Here is a 25,633-nt window from a genome sequence, read left to right on the forward strand (position 1 = left end):
TTTCCAGATTTAAAAATAATCCTTTTGTTACTTCATTACAGATGCTCCTTTTGATGTGACCCACCCTGTTGTTGACTAAAAACATTTCACTTAAGAACTTATGAATTTATTTGATTCCATGACCCAAATAAATGGAGGTTTTATTTTATTCTTCTTCTCACTCCAAGTCTATAAATCAGTTGCTCTAATCCCTGGTTAGTGTATGTAACTGTTTTAAAGTATTTATCACGACACAAATTTTGCTAAGAGTAACAAACTAAGGGCATATCATAAATGAATTTGTCCTATATACAACAGAGTTTGTAATATATGGGTAAAAACATAGACATATTAACACTGGGATTAATTTATATAGTGCCTTTCACCAGCAGCTCTCAAAGAATATAAATGACCTCATACATAATTACAGATATTATCATCCTAGTTAGGAAAATAAGATCATATAGTGAGACAGGTAGAGAAAAACTTCTAAGACAAGTATTTGACTTTTATCCCCTTGCTCTAACTTTTAAAATCAGATGCACCCTCCTATTAGAACATCAACTAATAAAAGGTCGGTTCTCATCAACAATCAAAAACATACCTGCTTTAATCTGGGCACTGCTCAAAAGAGAAAAAACATTCCACCATGAGAAACTCAGGTCAAAACTGAGCCCAGGCCTTGTGATGCTAGAGTTTTTCTAAATGGGACATAAAAATGTGTAGTACCTATTTTATTGCTTCTTAAAGTGAACAAACAGGAATATATGGATTGGTGCTAAAGATCTTTACCACGACAAAAGACAATTTAATTAAGGTATTAAAACGGGACCAGCTGTAGAAATTTTGGCAGTCTAACTTAAGCAAAACCACACTGATAGGTATAGGTAGGGAAAAGTCCAAGAAGGAAGATGTCTTAAGAGTTCAAGGCATCTGAATTCCTTTCCTTGCCCCAGAAAGATCTCTTCTTCTGTTTGCTGCACTGCAACCTTGTGCAGCCACCCCCACAAGGCTGAGTGCAGCCAAATATACATTTGACCAGTCTTTTTACTCTAATTCTCTCAGATGTTCCCATTTACCTTTTAGGTTTCCCCTGCAATTGATACAATCTTCCCCACTCAAATACAGAGTCTTTGTAATTGAAAGTCCTATATGTCAGTCATCTCTAGCTATTGGTCACCTAAAGTTCTGGGACATCTTCTATAAAGAACCTGTCACATTTGGCTACTCTGTTCTCTTTCTGCTAAAGTTCCAGAATGAGCACTGACAAGCAACTAGTCAGAGCTGCTGGCAAAGCAGTTTTGGTAGCCTGAACACTTCAGGCTCTGCTTGGACCAGTTCTCATTGAATATGTGGAAAGGGTGATCAAAACCCAGATACCAAAAGCACAAAATAATTCTGGGAAAGTAGATGGTTAGATTCACGTACCACAGTCTAAGAGTTTAGAAGAAGTTACAGATTTTAAGATACTAAAAAATTAAAACCCTTAATTGACTTAGTCTTTATTTTATATTTCTTACACACCTTAAAACAGTATACTATTCCCTTGAAGTAAGGAGCTCTCTGATGACTGGGAATTAGATTCAAGACACTATATTTTGATTTGGAAAACCTCTATATTCATTTATTACATGGGATCCTGTTTTCCTGAAAGAGTTAAAGTTCCTCTATAAGGTAAAGAGCTTAATCACTCTCGGATGAGATATTTTTTCTATTTTCCAATGCAATTACTCTTTGTCTTAAATCTAATTGAATTCACTTTCCATGTTAGTGGGGGAAGGGGAGTGGGTAGGAGAGATGCAGCAAATGTTAGAAGACAAATAGTGTAAATTGTAGACTTTTCAATATAAAGGATTTTTTAAAGGCAAAAGAATGTGATCTGATAAAAATGTTTAAATATTCAGTGGTACAGTGGGGATGAGGGAGATTTGGGCTGTCAAGAGCTACATTTTGTGCATGGAGAACATCAGGGACATTCCATAAGGAACATTTATATTTATAATTTATAAATTACCTTGGGATTCTCTGGATGAAAAGTACCATATACACAGCATTTTAATTTCATGTGGGTGATCACAGATTGTTGACATCTGAGCATAAACATATTTCAGTAGTCAAAAGGAAATGAACTCTTATGTGGTTGGTTTTTCTGCCATTTACTCTTCCCTGAGTTGTATCACACACAATGGAGCATGTCCTTGTTGACTGCTTCTGTTCCCTTTTCTAAAGTTCCTGTCTCTGTCATTTATCTTTGCAGTGTCAGTGTACTGTCCAGCATTTGCCTTTTTTACTCATAAGCTATATTGAAGGAAGTAAACATTTATCTTGGATCTATCTGGTATACTGGTTTCCACCCTTAGTATTTCTGGTGTCTAAAGGAGGAAAACCTCCAGATATCAGGGAAGGGGGAAGCAGGGGAGGTGGTCACTCTGTGACACATTAAGAAACACTGTAGAACAAGAGACTGCTATTATCTCAAGGTTCTTTGAAGGTTTTTAGGATATGACAAATATATAGATGCATAATTTGAAAGACTGGAGCACATTTTGAGGGCTTCAATTTCACAAACACTTATTGAATATCTACTATGTGCTAAAAGCTGTAAGAAATATAAAAGTATACTGCTCACAAAAATTAGAAGATATTTTATAGCTTCATATTCATTTTGGAATATCCCCTAATGTTGTGAGTAGTCTCATTAAGACACAACCTGTACCCTCTGGGAGATCACAGTCTGTTAGAGAAGCCAGCACATGTAAGTAATAGAAAGCAAGGCAAGTGGTGGTAATAGCTATAATAGAGTTATTGATCATGTAAAATGTTAAGACAGGGAGATGTTGAATCTAACTTGGGACAAGTAGGAAGCCACATTGAGAAGAGTTTGGATAGAGCCTTGAAAGATTAGTAAAATGTGGGGGGCCGGAAAGGGTGGGAAAGGCATTCCAGGTGGAAGGCACAGGGCCGCGTCTGAGGAATGACAAATAATCCTATGAGGCTGAAGTTTAGAGCAGAGTTTCAAATGTAGGAGGTAAGAGGAAAGGCAGGTCCAGAACTATGACTCATATTTGAGATCATTGCCTCAAGATAAGGCGAGACCATGCAGCTGCACTGTCAGCAGACAATGGCTCTCAACGATGAGTGTTCCTAGCCTATTATTACCCCTAAGGTGCTCAAGAGGTTCTGATTTAACTGGTTCAGTTCCTTTCTAGGTCTGCCCTCATTCAAGGAGGGCTCTGCCATCCTCAGACAAGTGTCTTGGCTTTTTGTGATACAGTTTGGGAAGAATAAGGAGAATGAGAAGAGAGTTCAAAGGGCAGTGGCCACTCAGATCCATAGTAGAGGACAGCAAAGAAGCACTCTCCACTCTGTACTGTTGAGTATCAGGGCAGAATGGCATGTTTGAGAGTTCTGGGCTAGGACAGCGAAGGCTCCAGGGGACTGTCGGGATTTTGAGTAGAGAAAAGTTGCCTTGTAAATTATACTTCAGATATTTTGGGGGACTGAAATGCTTACTCTTTATGTGTTTCTGTGAATGTGACACCTCTTTAGGGCTGGGTTCTGGTATCAATAGGGATCATAGGTAAGCCAAGATTCAGGGCAGCTCAACAAGAAATCATATGTGACTTTCCATGGACTAAAGCAGTGGTAGTCAACCTGGTCCCTACCGCCCACTAGTGGGCGTTCCAGCTTTCATGGTGGGCGGTAGCGGAGCAACCAAAGTATAAATAAAAAGATAGATTTAACTATAGTAAGTTGTTTTATAAAGATTTATTCTGCCAAACTTAGAGAGAATCTGACATAAAGTACCTGGTAAGTAACTATTATTATATGCTTTAACTTGCTGTAACTCTGCTTTATAAATTTTATGAAGTAAAGTTACTTCCCTACTTTATAAATCACCACTACTGTGGAACCAGTGGGCAGTTAGAAAATTTTACTACTAATAGAGATACAAAAGTGGGCAGTAGGTATAAAAAGGTTGACTACCCCTGGACTAAAGGCTATGGCTCACATTATACCAAGAGAGAGCAATAAGAGCTGAGCCTGACAATAAAGCTGAATTAGGAACTTTTACCATTTTATTCCTCTATGAATTCTCCATTTAATGTTTACTGAATAGATCGAGATGGTTCACACTGTATATTAGTAATTGTTTAGCACTAATTCTTCTTTTCTTGATCCTATTCTATTTCCTTAGTGCTTCCGTAAACTTCCAACCTCTATTTTCCCTAATCCTTGGTGTAATCCCTTACTCCACACTCTTTTTACCTTTAGCAAATGGCTTTGCATTCTCCTCCCTTATATATCTGCATCTTTACCTCCTTCTATCCTTTAACTCTTTAAAGAGTGAGAGTGTCTTTCCTTTGTGCTAAGACTGATTTTTGAATAGTATTATCTAACCCACTTCTACATTTTTCAGGACTTGAGTCTATCTATTATCTTCTCTTTTTAGATGGATTCTTTCTCATCTGCTGGAAAATCAGCTGACTTGCTTTCTCCTAAAACAAACAAAACAAGCAAAAAAGTTCTTCTTCCCTACTACCACTTATCCCTCCCCTTCTTTCCATCAATCAACTTTTTAAAAGTAACATATACCCACAGCCTCTAGATTCTCACTTCTCACTCACCCCTGAATCCCTAAAATCAGGTTTCTGCTTCCCCGTAGTTGGCAAACTCATTAGTTAACAGAGCCAAATATCAACAGTCCAATGATTGAAATTTCTTTTGAGAGCCAAATTTTTTAAACTTAAACTATATAGGTAGGTACATTCCTTATGGAGGTAGTGCCTGCATGTGGTATTTTGTGGAAGAGCCACACTCAAGGGGCCAAAGAGCCGCATGTGGCTCACGAGTTGCAGTTTGCTGACCAGGGCACTAGTCTATTGAACTGCTCCTCAAAAGATCAGCAAAACACTTCTTATTTTATTTCCATGCATTCCCATCATCCTTGCCCCCAACCTCCATATCTAAGAACTTATAAACACAAAGGGGAGGAGAGACTGTCAATTATTCACTTCTATAATCATTCAACATCTAGCATTATTCTTTGTATATGGTAGAGGTTCCATGAGTATTTGAATTGAATCTGAATTTTTTTCAACCTTCCTCATGATCCCCATGAAGCCTGACCTTGTTCCACCATGTTAGGAACCTAGCTATGGCCTCAGATGCTATAGTTGGTATCAGGGTTTTCTCTAATGGGTTTGGAGAGGCAGAAAATATCGCATTATTCGAAAACTTTTAAATTTTTATTTGCCAAAAAGTATGGTGAAATGATCTTATTTTGTTGCTAAAATATATAAAACCAACAATAGCTACCCAACATGAAATGTATATCATGATGATCAATGGTAATGATCAACAACTGAAAATGGAAGACACACTGACTTGCCAAGTTAAGTGGCACCTGTAGACCCAAACATAACCTACTAACAATGTAATAATATCTTATATTATTCTATAAGCTATATTTCCTGAGCATTTTCCCAGAAAGTTCTATAGGTGGCCAAGACATAATCCACTAAAATATAACCAGGAATTGAGCCAGTCACTACTAAAATATTGATAAGACATCTTTAATAAATAAGCTTCTTTTCTGCGGAAGGTTAAGAACACATATTTTTACTTCAGATCTAGATGCATAAGAATAATCAATGGGATGCAGAAACTTTTTTTACTTCTATATTTCCCTTGGGTGTCACACATATGTGCATATATGGAATTTCACTAACAAAAAGTGGAGGTCCCTTCTCCTATCTCTCACAAACTCATTTCACCGAGAAACTTTAGGAGTGGTGAGGAACAGCTCAAGGGTCATGCAACTTCTTTTACACATGTGTATACTGAGGTTACACTGCCACCTCCCTGCCCTACATTGCTGTCCAGCTTATTGCAAGCAATGTGAAATGCCTATGAAATTGGCAACATTGACTTGTTACCATTGTTTACTAGCAGCATTCCTTTAGAATGCGCCAACCCATCAGAAATAGAAAGAAACCATGAGTTTCTCCATGGCATTCTAATGCTCAGTCAAAATCCACCCTCTTTGTCACTATTTGGTTCAACAGTTCAGATCAACAAACACTCTGGGAGTGGCATTGTGCTTGGCCTTCAAGGAGCCAGAGTCCAGGGGGGACAGGGATTTGTAAACACAGAACTCCAATATAATAATGTTGGCAGTGATTTAAAGATGTCAAATCACAGGGATTAAAAAAAGAGAGAGAACTATGTTTTGGGCAATTCTATATTTCTAATTTAAAATATAGAATAGCCCAAATTTAAAACTTAAAATTTATTAGAAGTTTTTTTAAAGATCATTTAAATGCTAATGAAATAAATAAACGAGTACAAACTAAAGGGAAAAAATTGACTAGTCTACTCACTAAACAGATCCTTTTCAAAATAAAGTTCTTTAAAGGCAGTAAACATTTTTATGCAGGCAAACTAAAGTATGGGCAAAGAAATATGAGAGAGTCTCACAATAGCTAGTCACTTTAAACTTGTCTTTTGGTTATGCTAAGAAGTTACCAGGTGGTGGGTGATCTGGTGCCACTGTCCTGTGACACTGCTTTAGAGGAGGGCATCTCTTTGTTTTATTACTGTTTTCCCCTTTTAAGGCTCTTTTCTCTAGATATTTTCCTAGATAAAATCATATTTTATCTCAACCCCTTCAAATAACCTGTAAATAGCCTTTACATTAATGCTGATGTAATTTGTCAAGTAATACTCTAGAGTCTTAGAAATATAAATAGATGAGCATTTTACTCTAAAAGAGCTCTTTATTCATCTGGTCTCACTCCAGCTCTGTGAGCAAAGTTGTTGAGTGAGAACTCCAAGATCATCTGGAGCACGCATAAAGGAAGCAGACGTGTTCCTCTAATTGTGTGGCTACAGAACTATTTTGTATTAATGATATCAGTGTTCTAATACTAGTTTTCTGGGAAAACATGACACAGGTTAGGGAAAAGACTTTGAAAATTGGAATTCAGTGGTGATTTCAGAGAATAAAATACAGCCTCTAAATTAATCATAACTAGGACATACAGAAGGTTATTCAATAATGAGGGATAGATTTTTGCTATGAACTAAACTGTGAATGTCTGGGAAGCTAAGCGTACAGCTTGTAGACTATTCAGGAGTTTGAATGCTAAGATTGAAACTTAGGATAATATACACGATATGATGTATGAGAGATTTTATATTTGTTTTTATCACATCACCTCAACAGATACGAAGGAAACAGAAGTAAACTCTGGAATGGCTGTGAGTTTTAAAGCTAAAAGAAGAAGTAAAAGTTTTCAATTCACAATCAGCTATGTTACTTGGTTTTAAAGGCAGAGATGATTTCCTACATGTATCATAATTCCAAAGTGTCATACAACTAAAGCAGTTATGAGTTAAGCATAATGACCCCTTGCAAAAACATTTATTTTAGGTAATAATGACATTTGTAGAATTTTTGTATGTGAAAGTTTAGAAAAATCTAACTTTTAAATACAGAAAAAAAGGTCTCTAACCTGTCCAGTTCCTGATTCTAGCATATAAGACATTTTGGAAAGGATTCCTTTGAATGTTACAATAAGAGCTAGGACAATAAAGAACAATTTACATAAGTAAAGAATAAATCGCCTAGGAAAATAATGGGAGGTTCTTACCTTCAGCTACAGCAGGTGATGTGGACATTGTAGAAGGTAGTGTAGAATTGTGGACAGGACAAACTTATCATTACATCTAAAAAGTGGAGCAAGTAGGCTTCCACTGCATCAAAAGGGACTCAAGTTAGATATCAGGACTATAATCCTGATAGGAACAGCCATTAACAAAAATTATGGCCTTGGCCGGTTGGCTCAGTGGTTGAGCATCTGCCTGGCGTGTGGATATCCTGGGTTCCATTCCCAGTCAGGGCACACGGGAGAAATGCCCATCGGCTTCTCCTCCCCTCCCTGTCTCACTTCTCTCTTAGGCATGGCTCAATTAGAGAGAGTTGGTCCTGGGCACTGAGGATGGCTCTGTGGCCTTTGCCTCAGGTGCTAAGAAAAGCTCAGTTGCTGAACAACTGAGCGACACTCTAGATAGATAGAGCATCAGTCCACGGGGCTTGCCGGGTGGATCTCAGTAGGTTGGAGGACTAGTGGGAGTCTGTCTCTGCCTCCTCTCCTCTCAATAATAATAATAATAAAATTATTTCTCAAAATATCAATTAAACAAAGTTAATTCTTCATTCTTCTGAGATAGTTTAAATACAGTCTTTTCCAAAGAAAATGAATGAGCAGGCTTTATTTTCCAAGGCAACTTTTAATTCTTTAATTACATAGTATTGAATTCAAAATGGTTATCCTACTATCTAGAAAGTCATTGAATAGTTTTTGAGTAGTGGTAATTTTAAAGACCATCTAGTTTAACCCCTTATTCTGCAATCTGAGAGGCAGTATAGTTAGTGCAGTACAAAGGCTGGCAACTATGTCCCATAGGCCACATCCAATCCACCAGGTTTTTGCAAGGCCTGCAGGATTAGATTATTTTTTTTTACATTTTAAAATGACTGGTGGGTAAAATCAAAATAATATTTCATGACATTAAAATTATATGCAATTCAAATTTTAGTGACTATAAAAAATTTTTAGTGGAATACAGTGACACTCATATATCATATTATCTATGCTGCTTTTTGCACTATACTGACTGGCACAGTTGTAACCTAGAGACTATGAGATCCAGAAAGACTTACCATATTATCCAGTCCTTTTCAGAAAAGGTTTGCTGACCCCTGGTGCAGTGGATGAAGCACATAAGATCTAAAGCTAGACTACTTGTGGAGGATCCTGGAAAAGATAGTAAGATAGTGTGTCTCTGTTTCCTGATCTATAAACTGAGGACAATAATGGTACTGACTGACCTCATAAGATTGTTGTGAAAATTAAGTGAAAGTGCTTGGAATACTAGGCCTGGTATAAAGCAATAATTCATTATCTGTTACATATTATTATTACTGTACGTAAGAAAACTGTAGCCCACCGAGATAATGTGACTTCACAGGGTCACAGAATTTGTTAGAGGCATACTGGGAGAACAGCCTGATTCTCCTTGCCTACACTTTATTGTCTTTTTTATTTTTTATATTGCCTGACAAAGGAAAACATTCTTGTGATGTTTTGGTTGCTGTTTTTAAACTAACTCAAGGCTTCTCTAAATGAGAACTTGAGTTTCATCAGTTTGCTCTCCTATCCATCCTGTTACCTGGAGTGGCCCAAAGGCAATCTGTGAAACATTGGCTTTTTTCAGGTCTCACCTCAAACTTCTAGAAACTATTATTTTCTTTATACTTTCTAAAAAGGACAATAAAAGTCCCTTACAAATCAAAACTGATATATATATACTGTACAACTTCAGAAACAAATAACTGAGGCATGCATATGGACCCCAGGATCTGAAGGATAGCAGATTAATCCATGAGCATTCAAGGACATTTGTTATTCCTGGTATATTTGAGCCCATTTTTACTGGTTACTTTTCTCCCTTACCAACCCTTGCACAATACCAACACCATCCTAGGTTTTGCTTATTCTATGAAACTGCTTAAACCCAACAGAATGTTTGTTCACTAACCCTGGACAATCACCTTTCCTGATATTTTCTTCATAGGAGGATTTTCTTCATTAAATCCATTCCAAAATGGTCACTCCATTATGCTGGTTTTTTTTTGTTTGTTTGTTTTTGTTTTGTCAGCTGGCATACAAATTTAAAACAGTTATACATTTGTCATCAATGTCTAATTGTTCTCCAGGTTTTCTCTTTCTATGTAATACCTCCTATCTTGCAACAAAGCTAAAATTCCTTAAGACCAGGTACACACTTTCTTTTTTACTCCACAGTACTGAGCTGAAGTTAATGACATGGTAGCCATTCAACAAATGTTTCTTTTTTTATTATTATTATTCATTTTTTTGGAGAGGAGAGAGAGAGAGAGAGGAGAGACAGAGAGAGAGAAGGGGGGAGGAGCTGGAAGCATCAACTCCCATATGTGCCTTGACCAGGCAAGCCCAGGGTTTCGAACTGGCGACCTCAGCATTTCCAGGTCGACACTTTATCCACTGCGCCACCACAGGTCAGGCAACAAATGTTTCTTGCATTAACAAATGAATGGCTACAGAACCAGAATTTTAACTTTAGAGATGAATAAATAACATCTTTAAACTACCATTAAGATAGCAAAATAAGAACTTGCTAGGACATGGACTTAAATATCATCCAAATTAAAACAAATCAGAAACATAAAAGTACTTTAATTAAAATGAAGACTACAGCCCACAATAGAGAGATTAATTTACTCTTTTCAGATACATTAGCTCTATGACACTGGAAAATGTTAGATCTAATGTGGATACTGTGGACATTGGTAAAACCTCATTTAAGTATTTTTTAAAATCCACCTAAAAAGGATTATGTGCAATCCAACACAAGTATAATTTTTATCTGCATGTGTAACATACCTATAGCAATATTACTTAATATATGAGTATGTGAAGTATATTTTATTATGATCGTAGACAAGCGGAGTGAATGTGTCTCAGGGTCTTTTCCATTAATTTTATAAAGGCTTTCATTTCAAACTTTCATTAACATCTGACAAGCAAGCTGAAAAAGCTTTGCTTAGAGCTTGGGTTAGGGGCAAAATGCATTTTGGCAAAACTATTTCAAGATTACACTGGCTGTGCGAGAATATACTAATTTGTTTTGTTTTGTTTTGTTTTGTTTGGAGTGTGGAAAAAAGAGAGAGAAAGGGAGAGAAAAGTCATGGACCCTACTTTATGGTTGCCATGGAGGCAAGGTCAGCCTTCGACACTTGGATCTACCAGCAGAGTTCAGACAGGTCAACGTGTGACCGGCTCAGGCCCTGGGGTTAAAAGTTCAAGCAGCGATGGAAAAACCAATATGTCCACGCAGAGTATGCTGTACAATTTATTTCAATTTACATCAAGCCATGCATATAAAATTTAGATAAATTCCATTCAAATCTGATGTTGCCTGACACACAATGTATGCAAACAGATGTCTGTGGGGCTTTTTCTGTGCTTTAGAAAACAACATTAAATTTAAAAATATGTCTCTGGGATTTCTTTATTGAATTACAAAATGAACATAATTTTAACTTAAATGTTTTCATTCTTTTTTCCAATTTTTTTTGTGGGGATCTTAATAATTTCTCAGTTCTCAATCTACTCTATGTCATATTAAAGAGGATAATGTATATTTACAACTACAGCTTCAGTGTTATTGTAGTTATACATTCTATTTATATCCCTTACCACTTTCTACAAATATTTAGTGATTGATATTTCTGATTTATCTCTGGCTTCTATGCTCATCTTTCCTTTCTACTCAAAATAGAGCCAGGGTCCTAGAGGCTGCTGGGTTGTCTTCCAGCCACAAGGTGGCTCTCCCCACCCCTTCTCACAAGCCAACAGGGTGTACACCTTTGCAGGGTGCTGCGGGCAGACTAGAATTCAGAAGCTAATGATGACCCATAAATACTGTATTTTCATAGTGAAGTAAGTGGATCACAACCCAGACCCTGGTACAATAAGATAAAATGCAAATTGGTCTTTAGAAAGAAGAGAAAGAAAACAATCTTCATGTCCTAATTTCTTTTTACCATCTTCCAAGGGTATAACTGACTAACCTTAGAACAAAATGAGGAAAATAATGCAACACTCTACAGGAATCTACTTTTGCTGCCAAAGGACACAGTCACAGACTAGACAAGGCCAAATTTTAAGAAAAGTATACAATGTATTCTCACTCAAACTGGAGCCCACATGTGGAGTAAGAAAGGGGTTTGAGTTTTCTGGTTCTGATAACTCTCCCACATGAAAGTTTTCATGAGGACTTTGAAGCATTTTCTTAGAAGTCCCACACCATGTCGTAGATGAAGAACAGTGATCTCAACTACTGCAAAGCTTTAAAAGGACTACAAATATTACATATTTACTTCTTGTTGCTTAGGAAACAGGACCCATATTTTTCATAAATGTGATTTTTACAGAAAATACCATAATTTTCTACAGATGAAAGAGGCATGGAGAAACAAATCATTCATCTGATTACATGGAAGGTCCTTCCAACAGTCTGAGTCTTAATTTCTCACATTTTCCATTTTCTGTTCCAGGGATAAGATATTTAGGCAAGTTTCATTTTCCTCATCTATAAAATGGAGGTAAAAATAGGACCTATTTCTCATGGAATTTTTTACAGGATTAAATGAGTTAATGTATGTAAAGTACTTACAAGAGGCCTTGGTACATAATAAGAGCCATATGAATGTTTGCTGTTATTATTATCATTTATTTGAGCTCAGTACCTCCTTGTTTGCAAGTACTTTGTGACACAAACATTTGAAAAAAAAACTTTCATGGATTTTGTAAAGACACGAAGGGTATCATTTTCTAGATATATAAATGTTCTGATAGAGGTAACTGATGGTGTCTGGGCTTTTTCCTCCTCAAAAACTTTTAAAAAGTATATATATATATATAAACACATTTCTTCCCAATTCATAATATTACTTCAAAAAGAAACTGTTGATTTGCAAATCTCAAGCTTGTTTTAGATAATACTTCAGTAAATGTATCATTTTACTAAAACAGCCATAAGTGGTGGATCTAATAACTTGATTACAATATTATTGTAAACGTTTTAATTTTCATTTTTTATTATGTTAAAAAAAGTCTTCAGGATCTAATTCATGCCAGAATATAACTTTGTTAAGCCACTTGTTAAACTTAGAACATATGAGTGGCTTGCTTCTAAAGTAAATAAACATTTTTTAATTCCCTGGTAAGCACTGCCTTGACAATTCTCAAACAAATTTTCTAAGGGTATAAATGATATCCTTGACTTAAGGTGACCTACAATAATTCAACCATGAGCAAAAGTTTATGTGGACATAAAACCCTGCATTCACATAAATCTTAATTTGTATAAGGAAGGATTTGTATACATAGATGTAAATACATATGTATGTGTCAGTATGTATATATACATATATATCCACATATACCTTCTACATATATTCCAAATAGGTAGAAATACATATTTAGAGAGCAGGTGAGATAAGCAAATCAATTTCAGTAGCCAAGGAAAGGAGAACAACATTTAAAAATAACTACAATACTCTTGTGCAACCCTTGTAGTCTTTATAATCTCTGTCAGCTATTACTAGGTGCCTAGTGGACAAATGCTAGTCCTAATTCTGACAGTTTAGTTCTATTTGTAATTATTTCAAACGTAATTCCTTAGAACTGCTTGAAAATGCTGTCCTGATATGTTGGCCTTGCACCCTTGAGTGAAGGTTGGTATAAGGGGTGGTGGAAAAGAACTTTATGCAGACAATTTGGCACTTTTTTTTTTTTTTTTTGAGGGAAACTTGCCTTGGTTTTCCCAAACTTGCATAAATACAACTACAAAAGACCCCTTTTCCATTCTGAGCAATATATAGTATATGTGTTACCAGAAGTGGTGTCTTCTGTTGCCAGAAGCAGTGTTTGCTGCCTGCATCAACTTTCACTATATTCTTAGCCACTCTTCCTTTTATGCCAGTTTCAGACTTCAGTTAACAGAACCCCTTAAAGAACAGATGTACTGAAGAAATGCATCAATTTGTTATTTGTTACAGTTTGGGGGTGTCTGTCCTATGGGTTTTCTAGCTAAAGGCTCAGATGTTTCCCAAGAGAAATTTACTTTCATGAGAGAAGAAAATTGAGGCAAATCACTGCTGTTAGATCCCTGAAGTCAGAGACACTGGTTTGTTTGTCCTTCTGTACATGTAAAGAAAAAGCCCAGTTACAGAAATAGCCGTGTTTCCACCCATCTCTCATTCTTTCCCGGTGTGAAAAATTACAAACGAAACCAAATTTTTCTCTGTCAATAGAATGTGCATGATTACAGCTGTTCATATTTTCACTCTAATGAAGGGCTGCACATTTAATTGTAAGATTTATTAGGTACTGTACACTGCTGTGTACATGCAAAACAGTTAATTGGCATCTAAAATGCTGGTTGTTTATTCTGACATTAATGATCATATTTCTTAATTTGAAACAAAAAGGATTTGGGGAAAATGTGTTTTGTTCCCCTCCAAATATGAAATTAATGAATTCAATGTAAAAAATAAAAAGGGTTGGAGAAAAAAAATGTTGATTTATAATTGTGAGGCTGGGGGAAAAAATAAAGATGCTTTAAAAAAAAATCCATAATCTCCCATTCTGCTGGAAACAAGAGAGTTGATTGCCAGCTTTGTTTGATTTCACAGAGATCTCATACGAGGCTGGGTTCATAAACAGGTGAAATGATGGAGTTTATTGCAACGCACATCAACACTGAAACTAAATAACTGTGTTGCCATCTCAGTCCCGCTGAAAGACGGATGGTAAACTTGACCTGCCGCTGGTACTATCCGATTGCCATTTTTTATTCCCCCTTCGCCGCCCCCCCAGGCTGAGCCAGTTGAGTAAATGCATGTGCACGGTCAGGTCAGGCCCCGGGATCGGGTGAAACTCGGTTCACATTTGCATACAGGCGGAGCCTCACAATGAAAGCCCATCTGTTCCCGTCTCGGAGTACAAATCGAATGTCACCCAACTCACTGCAAACGACAGCAGCATGGCCATTAGATGGAGGAACACTCAGCTCAAGTTACGGATATGGAACTGCTGATTTGGGTTTAAATACCTGATAACTGAAGACTTTTCATTATTTCTGAACAAAGAATGAACTTTGAACTGCTCAGGAGATACCCTCTCCCCACATTGGGTACCCCTAGTTCTGTCCATTACTAATACTTAACTGCTATATTTCCCACTGTTTCTATTTTTGTATAAAAATTAGCCAGGCTGAATGTCACAATGTCCTAAATAATTGCTTTTTTTTTTTTTTTTTTTTTGGAAGGGGGAAGGGTAAGAGGTGGAGCAGCAAGAGATGAGTTAAATAGAAAATGAACTCTGAACTCTATATGCCCTCAAAGGTCATTAATATCATGGCAATGTTGTTCCTTGAACTTCTACATTTTACCAGGGTGGAAATTTTAGTTGCTAGAGTTTAACCAAAGTGTGACTTGCCCCAGCCCTTTATCCTTCCCTCCCAAACCTACTCGGTCAAGCGAGGCACCTGTCTCTTCTTCACTCACAGGCCTGTTCATTCCAAAATAGTTTATCCCAAAATAGTTTATCAATCACGATCTGTGTCAGAGTTTTGTTGTTGTTGTTGTTGTTAAAATTTGGCAATTATTTTAGAGTTTGCAGGCTGAAATCCCATGCATTCTGACCCAGAAAGATAGAGTTGTTCAAGAAGTAACCTCCTCATGATAATAAGCCCATCCAAGCACTGAACATGATAAGTACAAAGAAATCTATTAGCAAAAATATGGGTAGGCTTTCATCAAATGCCTTCTTGTCCCATTGTATGGCAAGAATCTGCTTCTGTGGAAATTTCTCTAAGAAGGGTACAAACATCTGGAGTTTGGTTACTTGTGTTTATATTTGAAATATTTCTGTCTTCTGTTACCTGAATCACATTTAATATTAAAATACTATTTCAATCGCTAGCCTTATTTGTTTGAGGTCCATGTGTGCTTGCAGGTCCGCACACACAGCTCCACTGTAGAGGACAGAAAACAGACTGGCTAGTTTTTCTTTGACCAATTATGCTTCTTGGATTCCAGTCAGTAATAGTGTCACTTTATAAATTGCAAATATAATACCTGATTGGATGAAAAAAATATGCCTGCAAAGATTTTCTTGATTTGTTCTAAGCAATTATATACTTTTTCCTTGTATATATTTCTTTTTCTTAAATACTCATTGAAACAATCTCATAGAATGCAATGTACTGAGGTTACAAATGGAATCCAGAATGTTTAAAGACCATTGGGTTTTAAAGGCCTGGTCTCTTCAGCCAGAGTTTCTTTACCACTATGTGAAACTATGTTCTTATTGTTTGTCCTTTAAAAATAATACCAGGGTAAAGAAAAGATTTGGGGGCTTTTTCTTTTTTCATCCCATGGAAGAGTTTATACGGTCAACCTTAATGGAAGTTCTACATGCATTAAAAGGGAGAATAGACTCTTTGTTTCAGAAGAATGACCAAGACAAGGGTGAATTTTGGTTCCACTTTGTCAAGTTTAAGGGGAAACTTAATTCAGGAAAAGAGAAAGATAGAAAGAAAGAAAGAGAGAGAGAGAGAGAGAGAGAGCCCCAAACAACTTATCCATCTCCTCATTGCCTCTAATCTTAAAATACTTTATTTTTATCTTGTAAAAGAGTCAAGAATTTGTACAATGGGACATGTGGTCAGGTATTCTCTTGGAGATGGGCTGTTTATTTGCATCCCTTGCAGCTGGTGTCTTGTATGTAATCAGCAACAGAGCAAAAGAAACCAACAAGCAAGAAATATACAAGAGGTATTCTTTCTGTCCATATCAGGAGAAAATACCCCATTAAAGAGGTGTTAACTTCTTTAATTCTATATCCCTGAAAGGGTATGAATGGGAAATATTCTGCTTATTTCAAAAATAAATAAAATAACTTGTTTATAGAAATGTTGGTAGCTTGGTTTCTTGTTCTGCAGTATTGGTGGTGGTAGTGGGGGGGGGGGGGTGAACAGGAACCGAACCTTGAACTTAATTTCCCCTTTGAACTAGTGACCTTTGACAAGATTCCCCATGCGTTCCCCTTCAGACAAATTTCATCACAATTACAGTCCCTTCCACTTGAGTTAAAGATATATAATCATTGATTTGACCTAATTACCTGATACATCCCTTTCTTTGCAAGGTGAAAGCTAAATGTGTGAACAGAAGCTGACCCGTGAAGTCCTGATATCCAATTTTTATTCTAATTATCATAAAACACTTTCAGTCTTACTCTATTTTTCTCAAGTTTTCTTTTGGCCCCTTCCCTGAACCCACTATTCCTTCAAAGTCAACAATGCCCCCTAGGTTTCAAGCTGCTTGGCAACAGACCTTCAAATGCATTATGCACTACATGTTCAAAGTGTCATTTTTAAACAAAAAAACTAAAGACTAACTCTGCATTAGAAAGTCGTCACTAATCCCTGTCTTTCATGAAAAAGTCTTCTGAGGAGATAAAAGAGTGGAAACTAGAAAGTTCCCACAAGGTTCTAAAATTATCTGACTTCTTAGCATCAATCTATTATGATTCAGACTCTCCTAATAATTTACAAACTTCAGGTTATAGAGCAGACACAGGCAATGTCAATAGAGTTAGTATAATCAGTTTAAACTACAGAGGCATTGTCTTTTTAAAAGAAATCATGTGTATGTATGCAGGAGGGAAGGCTAAGTTTACTGCTACAACTCTCAAAGACTTTAATTAAAAAGCTTAAATTATGAAATACATTCTTAAAAATTAAATGTGTGCTTTAAAAGCAAAACTAGAAACTATATAAATTTTAAAAAATTTGTATTTTTCTCTACCACAAGTTACATTTTTAAAAGGAATAAACTGAAAGCGTAGAGTTTTCAGTATCTTGTCTGAGTCAATTAAAAAAATAAAGTTGAATTGTAAAAAGTTAAACAGCAAAGAATAAACAAAGAAGAGAATGTTTTCACTTCTTTGTGATATAGTTTATATTTAGGGTCATCATGTTCACTCAGAAATGAAATGATAGTCAATTTTCCTTTATGTCATGTTTGCATCATATCACTCCAAACATTAACAGGCATTACAGGTGGAAGAGGACAAAGGCTTGGAAAGAATACACCTATGAAGTCAAATCACCTGTTCTTTTTTGTGGTGCTACTTGTGTCCTCTCTCACAAAATTAAACAATACAAAAATAATCCTTCATCATGGTGGACCAGCATCCTGACTTTTATTCTCAGCAATTAGTTTTAATTATACTTTGAAACCAAAGGTCTAAGCAAACAGGAAAAGGAAAAAAAAAAGTATGCGAGCAAACTTTCTATGTAGGAAATTATTACAGTGTGCACTGAGGCAAATCTTTAAAAGATTAACATTTTATGATGTCAAGTGTAGCTAGGGTTGAACAGACATTGCAAAATAGGCTGGGGGGTTCCCACGATACTGGGCCATTAGGTATTTTCTAAAGGAGGCAGGTCAAATCTGCTATCATCCTTCACTTATAAAAGTACAAATTATAAAGAACTCAGAAGAATTCGTGAAAAATGCCCGACTTCTACTCCCACTTCTGTCCAAGAGCCTGAGGCATAACCAAGGAAATACAGATGAGTGTCACAAAACTTCCCTGGTGAAAGCAACATGTAGCCAGATGGCTGGGATCCATGTGAAAATCACACTCTTTATAAAAAACATTGCTTCTAATTTTTGTTTCGCTATCATAAGAACCTTTACCAATATGTATTAATATTGGCATACGAGGCAACATGCCAGGAAACAGAGAAAAATAGGATGCCTATTCTTTGACAGAAATCATGGACTTGGGATTCTGAACCTGAAGAGAGTTCAGTGTCAAAACAGAAGGACAGCAAAATATGTGTGCTCATTTGCAGGTCAGAATTCTAAGCTTGAAAAGTAAGTTAAAAATCTGCACTCATATAATAACTTTAGGATTGACACAAACAGGGATAGAAATGCTAGAGCACAGTGTTGAGCAAAAAGGACAAATGGGGTGGGGGGTACTGTGAAGTGATCCTCTCCAGTCGAGATTCTTAATGTGGTGTCTGTAAACACCTGAAATTATATGCAAATGTGCATGTGTGCTTGCCTGTGCATGCTCGTTTTTATGGCAAGAAGAGCCACTGCTACACAGTGATAAGAAAAGGAATAAAAGCACATAAAAAATGATTATTACAACTTCCAAGGGAAAGATGTTGGAAGCCAACTAACAGCCACCATCATCTCTCACTTAAAACAGTGGTTTTTAAACTTTTAAAAATTGATTGCTCCAGTTGTAACTTTTTATTAGACACAAAATATATGTATATTAATTTATAAATTATATACATATATTCCACTAAACCATTAATATTAGAAAAGCTTAAATTTACACACATACACACACTCACACACATTCTAATATTTTCTTCCCATCTGCTGCGGATCATTTAGTATACCTCACTCTGATGTCTTCCCTCTTTCACACCTATGTTCCTTATAATCAATTCTCCAAGGAGTAATTAGAGAAATCTTTTAGAAATATAAATTATATCATGCCAATCTCTTGTTAAAATGTCTAGTTGCCATCATATGCAAATAAAATCCAAATATCATACTTTCCTATGGCTCACAGGCCCTCCAGGATTTAGTCCTTTCTGCCCCTTAAACCTCATTTCCCCACTCCGTCTTTCTCAATTAGCTCTAGCCACACAGGTTTCTTAACTATCCCTTGAGCTCTCTGAGATGGTTTCTACCTCCATGCCTTGCATCTGCTGTTCCTTCGGCCTGGAATGCTCCTATCGATACTTCAGATCACTGAAAGCTTGAACTCTCACTTCATTCAGGTCTTTGCTCAGAGGCCTCCTCTGGTGACCTGTCTCAAACAGTCCCACTGCCACCCGTGTTTAGCCATTTTCTATCTCTGGGTCCTCCAGACTTCTGTCTTATTTAAGAGTATATACCATGGCCTGGCATTGTACTATATATCTCCCCCAGTAAAACATAAGCTCCATCTGCCTAGGGATTTTGTCAGTTTCATCTGTGTGCTCAACATCCGAGTCTAAGGTCTATCACACAGTAGGTACTCAATAATGAATGAATGAAAAATTGTCAAAGCAAACAAACATTCCACTGCCATTCATTTGAAAATGAATCCCAGAAGTGTTCACATAACAGAAACCACCAAACTTTGATGAATTCCTAGCTAAACTCTCAACTAAAAATCAGTTCTCTCTTTTCTCAATTTCCCTAATGTTAAAATGTATTTCTTATTGTACATATTACTGTTTATTTTGTACCATGCTTATTTGCATACAGGTCCTCTCTCACTAGTAGCCTTTGCAGGAAAAAATCCCAATCTAATCATTTATTTTTACCCCTCACCACATTCAACATGTAGCAGGTGCTCAGCCCTGGATTATGGGTGGAGCTGACAGTCACATCCTGTCATGACAAACTGAGGTTCAGCTGTTCATGCGGGAGTGAAGGGTGCCAGCCCCTTCGAACCACCCTGAACTATGATCCTTGACTCTATACTCAGATGGATGTTCATGGGCGTTCATCTGTTGACAGGGCTGAATGAAGAAGAAAGACTCTCACTGGAAACGAATCTTTGAAAAATGACCAATTCCTTATATGATAATAGAGGAAAACACTATCTCAATGTTAATAAAATAATGATGAACACAAATAGAAACTAAACTTAAGGTACTAGATGACCTTCATTTCATTTTTCAGAGGTCAATTCCCAAACAGAAGTTGAAATATCACAAATATGACACTTAAAATAAGAATGCTTAATAGATATATTATATTGAATTAAATTAAGAATTCAAGTTATAATTATAAAATCATATAGGAATGATTTTAAGGATGATAAAATGAAATTGCTTAAATGTTTGGACTAAGCAAAGTATAATTTTATCCTTAGACCAACAGATGGACATATGAAATGTCCACATAATCTCCTTTTAAGTGAAACTCAAATATACTTGGACATGAATAATTTTCATGTACTAAAAATTAGATTAAAACTTGAAAACAAATAGTAATAAACAAGTGACTTAATGCTTCTGCATATTAGTATCATTATTTGTAAATTAAAGGGACTGAAATAAATGACTTCTTTAGGTTTATTTTTATTTTATAACTATTATGATTATATATAGAGAATATATAATTATATATATATACCTTCCTATGGATTAAAAGGCTCTCCTTTTAAGTCATATAATAACTATAACAATTCAAAAAATAATCTAGTTGACTTTCTCAGGATGCTTGTTTGTTTTATGCTTATTAATGACCAAGACCAGGACAAATATTAAGCTCTCATGAGACATGCACTTAGAAGGTTTCATAGAAGTCTGCAAAAACAGAAGAAATTAAAGGGTAGAGTAGAAATAGAATCTAAATTACTTCAAGGATAAAACAAAATGGAATTCAAGCAAGAAAAAAATTGTAATCAACAGGTCTGGGAGAAAAATAATCCAAAATACAGTTGTCAATAAAAAGGAGAGGTTTAAAAAGCATGGTACTATAAAAATCTCATGGCAATAGAGAAGGGAAAAAGCGCTTGCAGTATGACACATTAGCAAAAACAATGATTTTCAGGTTTCATATACAGCACCATAATTCATAATGGCCTAGGAAGGCGTTTGTGTTTCCATATTCTTATGTAGAAATTGCCATATTGAAACAGACCACTGGTCCATCCCTTTTGCCATGCTGCCCTGACAGTGAACAGATGTTTCAGAGGAGAGCTCTACTCTCACCAGCCCAAATCCAATAAGACACCTAATGGTGCAATTCTATATCAAGAACATCATTTCTTTTTGACCTCAGATAGCAATTATCTTCTACCCAAAGCAGGAGGCTGGCTCACTTTGATTTCATGCTGGGTGGCCCACTGAAGAAGTCCCACTTAAAAGGCTACTATCTTCATTCACTTGACTTTTCTGACACACTAAACTACTTTCACAATTTGCTGTCACCATTATCAGTATTAGACTCCCAGCGGTTTGGAATTATGTAGGTATAACACAAATGCTTGTATTGGTACTAGCAACTGATGTTTTAAAAATCTTTTGCTTTCTTAAAAATGAAGGTTTTTCTATTATTAGCTTCAAGGTTTTCAAAGACTTGAGTATTCTCAATTTAATATAAATGCTTATCTTGAGGTAGAAATAAAAAGGAGAAACAAACCTTTAATGTTTGCAGGAGATGATAAATAACAGAATGATAAGAATAACCATTTTTTTTTGTGACAGAGACAGAGAGAGGGACAGACAGGGACAGACAGCCAGGAAGGGAGAGAGATGAGAAGCATCAATTCTTTGTTGTGGCTCCTTAGTTGTTCATTGATTGATTTTTCACATGTGCCTTGACCAGGGGGCAACAGCAGACCGAGTGACCCCTTGCTCAAGCCAGCAACCTTGGGCTCAAGCTGGTGAGCCTTGCTCAAACCAGATGAGCCCACACTCAAGCTGGCGACCTAGGGGTTTCGAACCTGGGTCCTCCACATCCCAGTCCCACGCTCTATCCACTGCGCCACTGCCTGGTTAGGCAAAAATAACCTTTTGATAGAAGTTCTCTCGGACTAATGTACTGTTGGACTTTGTTACTGATGGTTTTCCGACAGAGTGAAAAAAATAAATAAATAGACTGGAATGGCAAAAGGCAGGCAGGCGATCAGGAGTGTGAAACCAGAGCTGTTTCTCAGGAGTTTCCAGTCCCCCGCAGGTTCAAATGTCCGTTACAGAAGCACCTCAACCATAAAGCCCAAGGTCCTCTCCCCTCCAGAGGAGTCCTTTTTGGGAAAGATCATCATCGGCCACACCTTTTCCATGGCCCTGGAATAGCCAATTTAAGAATGAGAGCTAGAATGATATATTTTTTTAAGGTTTTATTTATTCATTTTAGAGAAGGGGTGAGGGGAAGAAGGAGTTGGAAGCATCAACTCCCATATGTGCCTTGACCAGGCAAGCCCAGGGTTTTGAACCGGCGACCTCAGCATTCCAGGTCGATGCTTTATTCACTGCGCCACCACAGGTCAGGCTAGAATGATATTTAAGTTAATATGAAAGAATAGGTGACACTTTTTCCCAACTGGGTAAATAATGACAAACTTGGAGAAGCCAATAATTTCCGTCATCAGTGCACTCTGGACATTAGAAACTTCAACAGATCATGGTGGTCAATGATAATATGCCGCAACTTGAATAGAACAGTTATATTAAAAATCTGAATATTGTTCTTGAGATGGTTCTTCTCTTTTAATAAAAATTTGAAGATTTGAAGCTTTGATGGCTAAGCTTATGACTAAGTGTCTAAAATGTCCCCTATATAAAAACCATCTACCAGATGGACAAATACTCCCAGGTTTTCCAGTAATCAACAGGTGAAAAAACTGGGGAGAAAAATTACTGGATGTTTCAAGAGATGAAAGATCCAAAGGTATACAAGATAACCTAGAAACAAAAAATCAAGCCAAAAGGAAAGAAGAGTTTCCTGTCAATGATGTAAATTATAGTAGAACATAGTCTTTCACAAACCGCAAATAATAATTTAAGTCCATGTAATAATTTAAGAACAAGTAATAATTTAAGAACATGTCATCAGAAAAAAAAGTTGGCCTTAAGTATGAATTAAATAATCCTATTGGCTCTCTGTATACCTTAAAAAGCCTCTAAATCAATTCTAAGATCTAAATAACTCAATAATATTTCCTTAAACTTACACTGATATTTCTAGACAAGGATATCCTTCAAAAGTAAAATTTTCTTTTACTATTCATGGAATATGAGATTGCTATAAAAACCTAGGACATAATAGAAACTCATAGTTCCTAGCATACTTCTAAATGTTAAATAAAAATAAATTATTGGGGCTGAACTTTGTAACTCTTAAAAATAGAAATAGTTACTGTAGTATAAAAAGAAAACAAGTTTCTCTTTTTGTGTGACAGAGACAGAGAGAAGGACAGAGAGAGAGATGTGAAACACCAAGTCTTTGTTGCGGCACCTTAGCTGTTCATCGATTGCTTTCTCATATGTGCCTTGACTGGGGACTATAGCAGAGCAAGTGACCCCTTGGTCAAACCAGTGACCTTTGGGCTCAAGCCGGCAACCACAGGGTCATGTCTATAATCCCATGCTCAAGCCAGCGACCCCATACTCAAGCCGGATGAGCCTGCACTCAAGCCGGGCAACCTTGAGGTTTCAAAGCTGGGCCTGCATCCCAGCCCGACACTCTGTCCACTGCTCCACCCCCTGGCCAGGCAATAAGCTTCTCTTTTAAATCTTATTAAGCAAAAGAAACAAAAAATCATGCAAACTTTATCAAAAGAAAAAGCATTTCTTCTTATCAGTAATAATGGGAGTTAAAAGAGCAATAATAAAACATGGTATTGTATACATGAGAGTTGCTAAGAGTGGGCCTTCGGCATTCTCATCTCTCTCACACACACGAGAGAGAGAGAGAGAGAGAGAGAGAGAGAGAGAGAATAGAGAGTTAAGTGAGATAATGAACGTGTGTTAATTATCTTGATTTTTGGTAAATGTTCCACAATGTTTATGTATATGGAATCATTACACTGTACACTTTAAAACATATACAATTATATTTGTCAATTATTCCTCAATAAAATTGGGGGGAAAGAGCAGTAATAAATACAATTCATAGATACTTAAAAACTCATTCAACTGTTATCATGCTGACCAGGGAGGAGTAGAAGGCAGTAATTACTGAACTCATTACACATCTAATGTTTTCTATTTCTAGTGGAAATCTGTGTATTTAAGCTTAGGCCACCCAATCCAGTGGCAGGAATCCAGACAACGAGAACCTTGGCATGTGAGGTCTCAGAATTTCTTCAGTATTTTTTTGAGAATGTCATACCAATCATAAAAATAATTAGCTGTCTAGACAGACTGAAGAGGAAAAAAACCAAGGGACTTAAATAATCAACAATTCAACTAGACTGTAGAGGGAGCTACCCACTGGTACATGTTTTCTATTTAACCAAAAGCAGAGAATGGTCCCTCAAGAAATCATTTGGGCCAAATTCCTTACATTCCTAGATATAAATATGTAACTCATTCCAGACAGATGATTAGCCACCCAAATTTAAAAAAATTTTCAAGGAATAATATTCCACAATAACCTTTGGTTTGCAATTCATTTTTCTGTTTCATCAAAGGAGAAATGCTCTCTCCAGTCCATCACCTGCTTTCCTCTTCTGCTAGTGACATGAAAAGGTCCTCACTACAGCTCACCAACACCATGGCAAGAGCCTCCTAACTTTGATTCCAATGTTTCCTTCCTCCCAACATAGATCTGACCACGTCAATTCATCATTAAACATTTTTCCATAGCTGTCTACTTCCTTACAAAACAAAGTTTAAACAGTCTTCACAACCCACACCCAAACCATTTCCAGCTTTGTCGCCTTCTGTTCTATCTGAGCAGCATGTGCTCCGGCCAGACCCAACTACCAAACTCTACCCAGGAAAGTCTCTTTTCATTTCCTCACTCATGTTTCATTATCTGCCTGGAATTACCTTTTCTTCATTTTTTAACTGTTGACTGTACTTTCAAGGCCCACTACCTTCTTGGAAGTTTCTGTAGAATTTCCCACTCAAGAAGAAACTTATACTCCTTTGTTTCCTTAGCACATTACATCATTAGCAGATTCTACCTTCATTAAATGTGCACATAAATCCATTTGTAAGCTTCTCAAGGGCAGGGATAGTCTTGCTCTCTCCTTTATTTCTTGGCATAAAGCTTGAATAGGAAGGCACTCGTATGTTTGCTGAATTACCATATTTGTATATGCATATTTATTTAGGCTCCTTTCATTTGAAATGTGGCTCATGAAGGGGGCACAAAACAGTCTATAATAGCCCTGGCCGGTTGGCTCAGCGGTAGAGCGTCGGCCTAGGGTGCGGAGGACCCGGGTTCGATTCCCGGCCAGGGCACACAGGAGAAGGGCCCATTTGCTTCTCT

General features: G+C 36.7%; 1 protein-coding gene and 1 non-coding gene across 3 annotated transcripts in view; one reads left to right on the forward strand and one right to left on the reverse strand.

Annotated features, from left to right (window-relative positions):
* SKAP1 (src kinase associated phosphoprotein 1) overlaps nucleotides 1-25,633 on the reverse strand; it is a 274,756-nt gene that overhangs the window by 152,550 nt on the left and 96,573 nt on the right. The window lies entirely within an intron of this gene.
* On the forward strand, nucleotides 25,530-25,605 carry TRNAP-AGG (transfer RNA proline (anticodon AGG)). Its single transcript has one exon. It is a non-coding gene; the product is annotated as a tRNA-Pro (tRNA).

Source organism: Saccopteryx leptura, chromosome 2 (genome assembly GCF_036850995.1).
Source record: "Saccopteryx leptura isolate mSacLep1 chromosome 2, mSacLep1_pri_phased_curated, whole genome shotgun sequence".
Taxonomy (NCBI): Eukaryota; Metazoa; Chordata; class Mammalia; order Chiroptera; family Emballonuridae; genus Saccopteryx; species Saccopteryx leptura.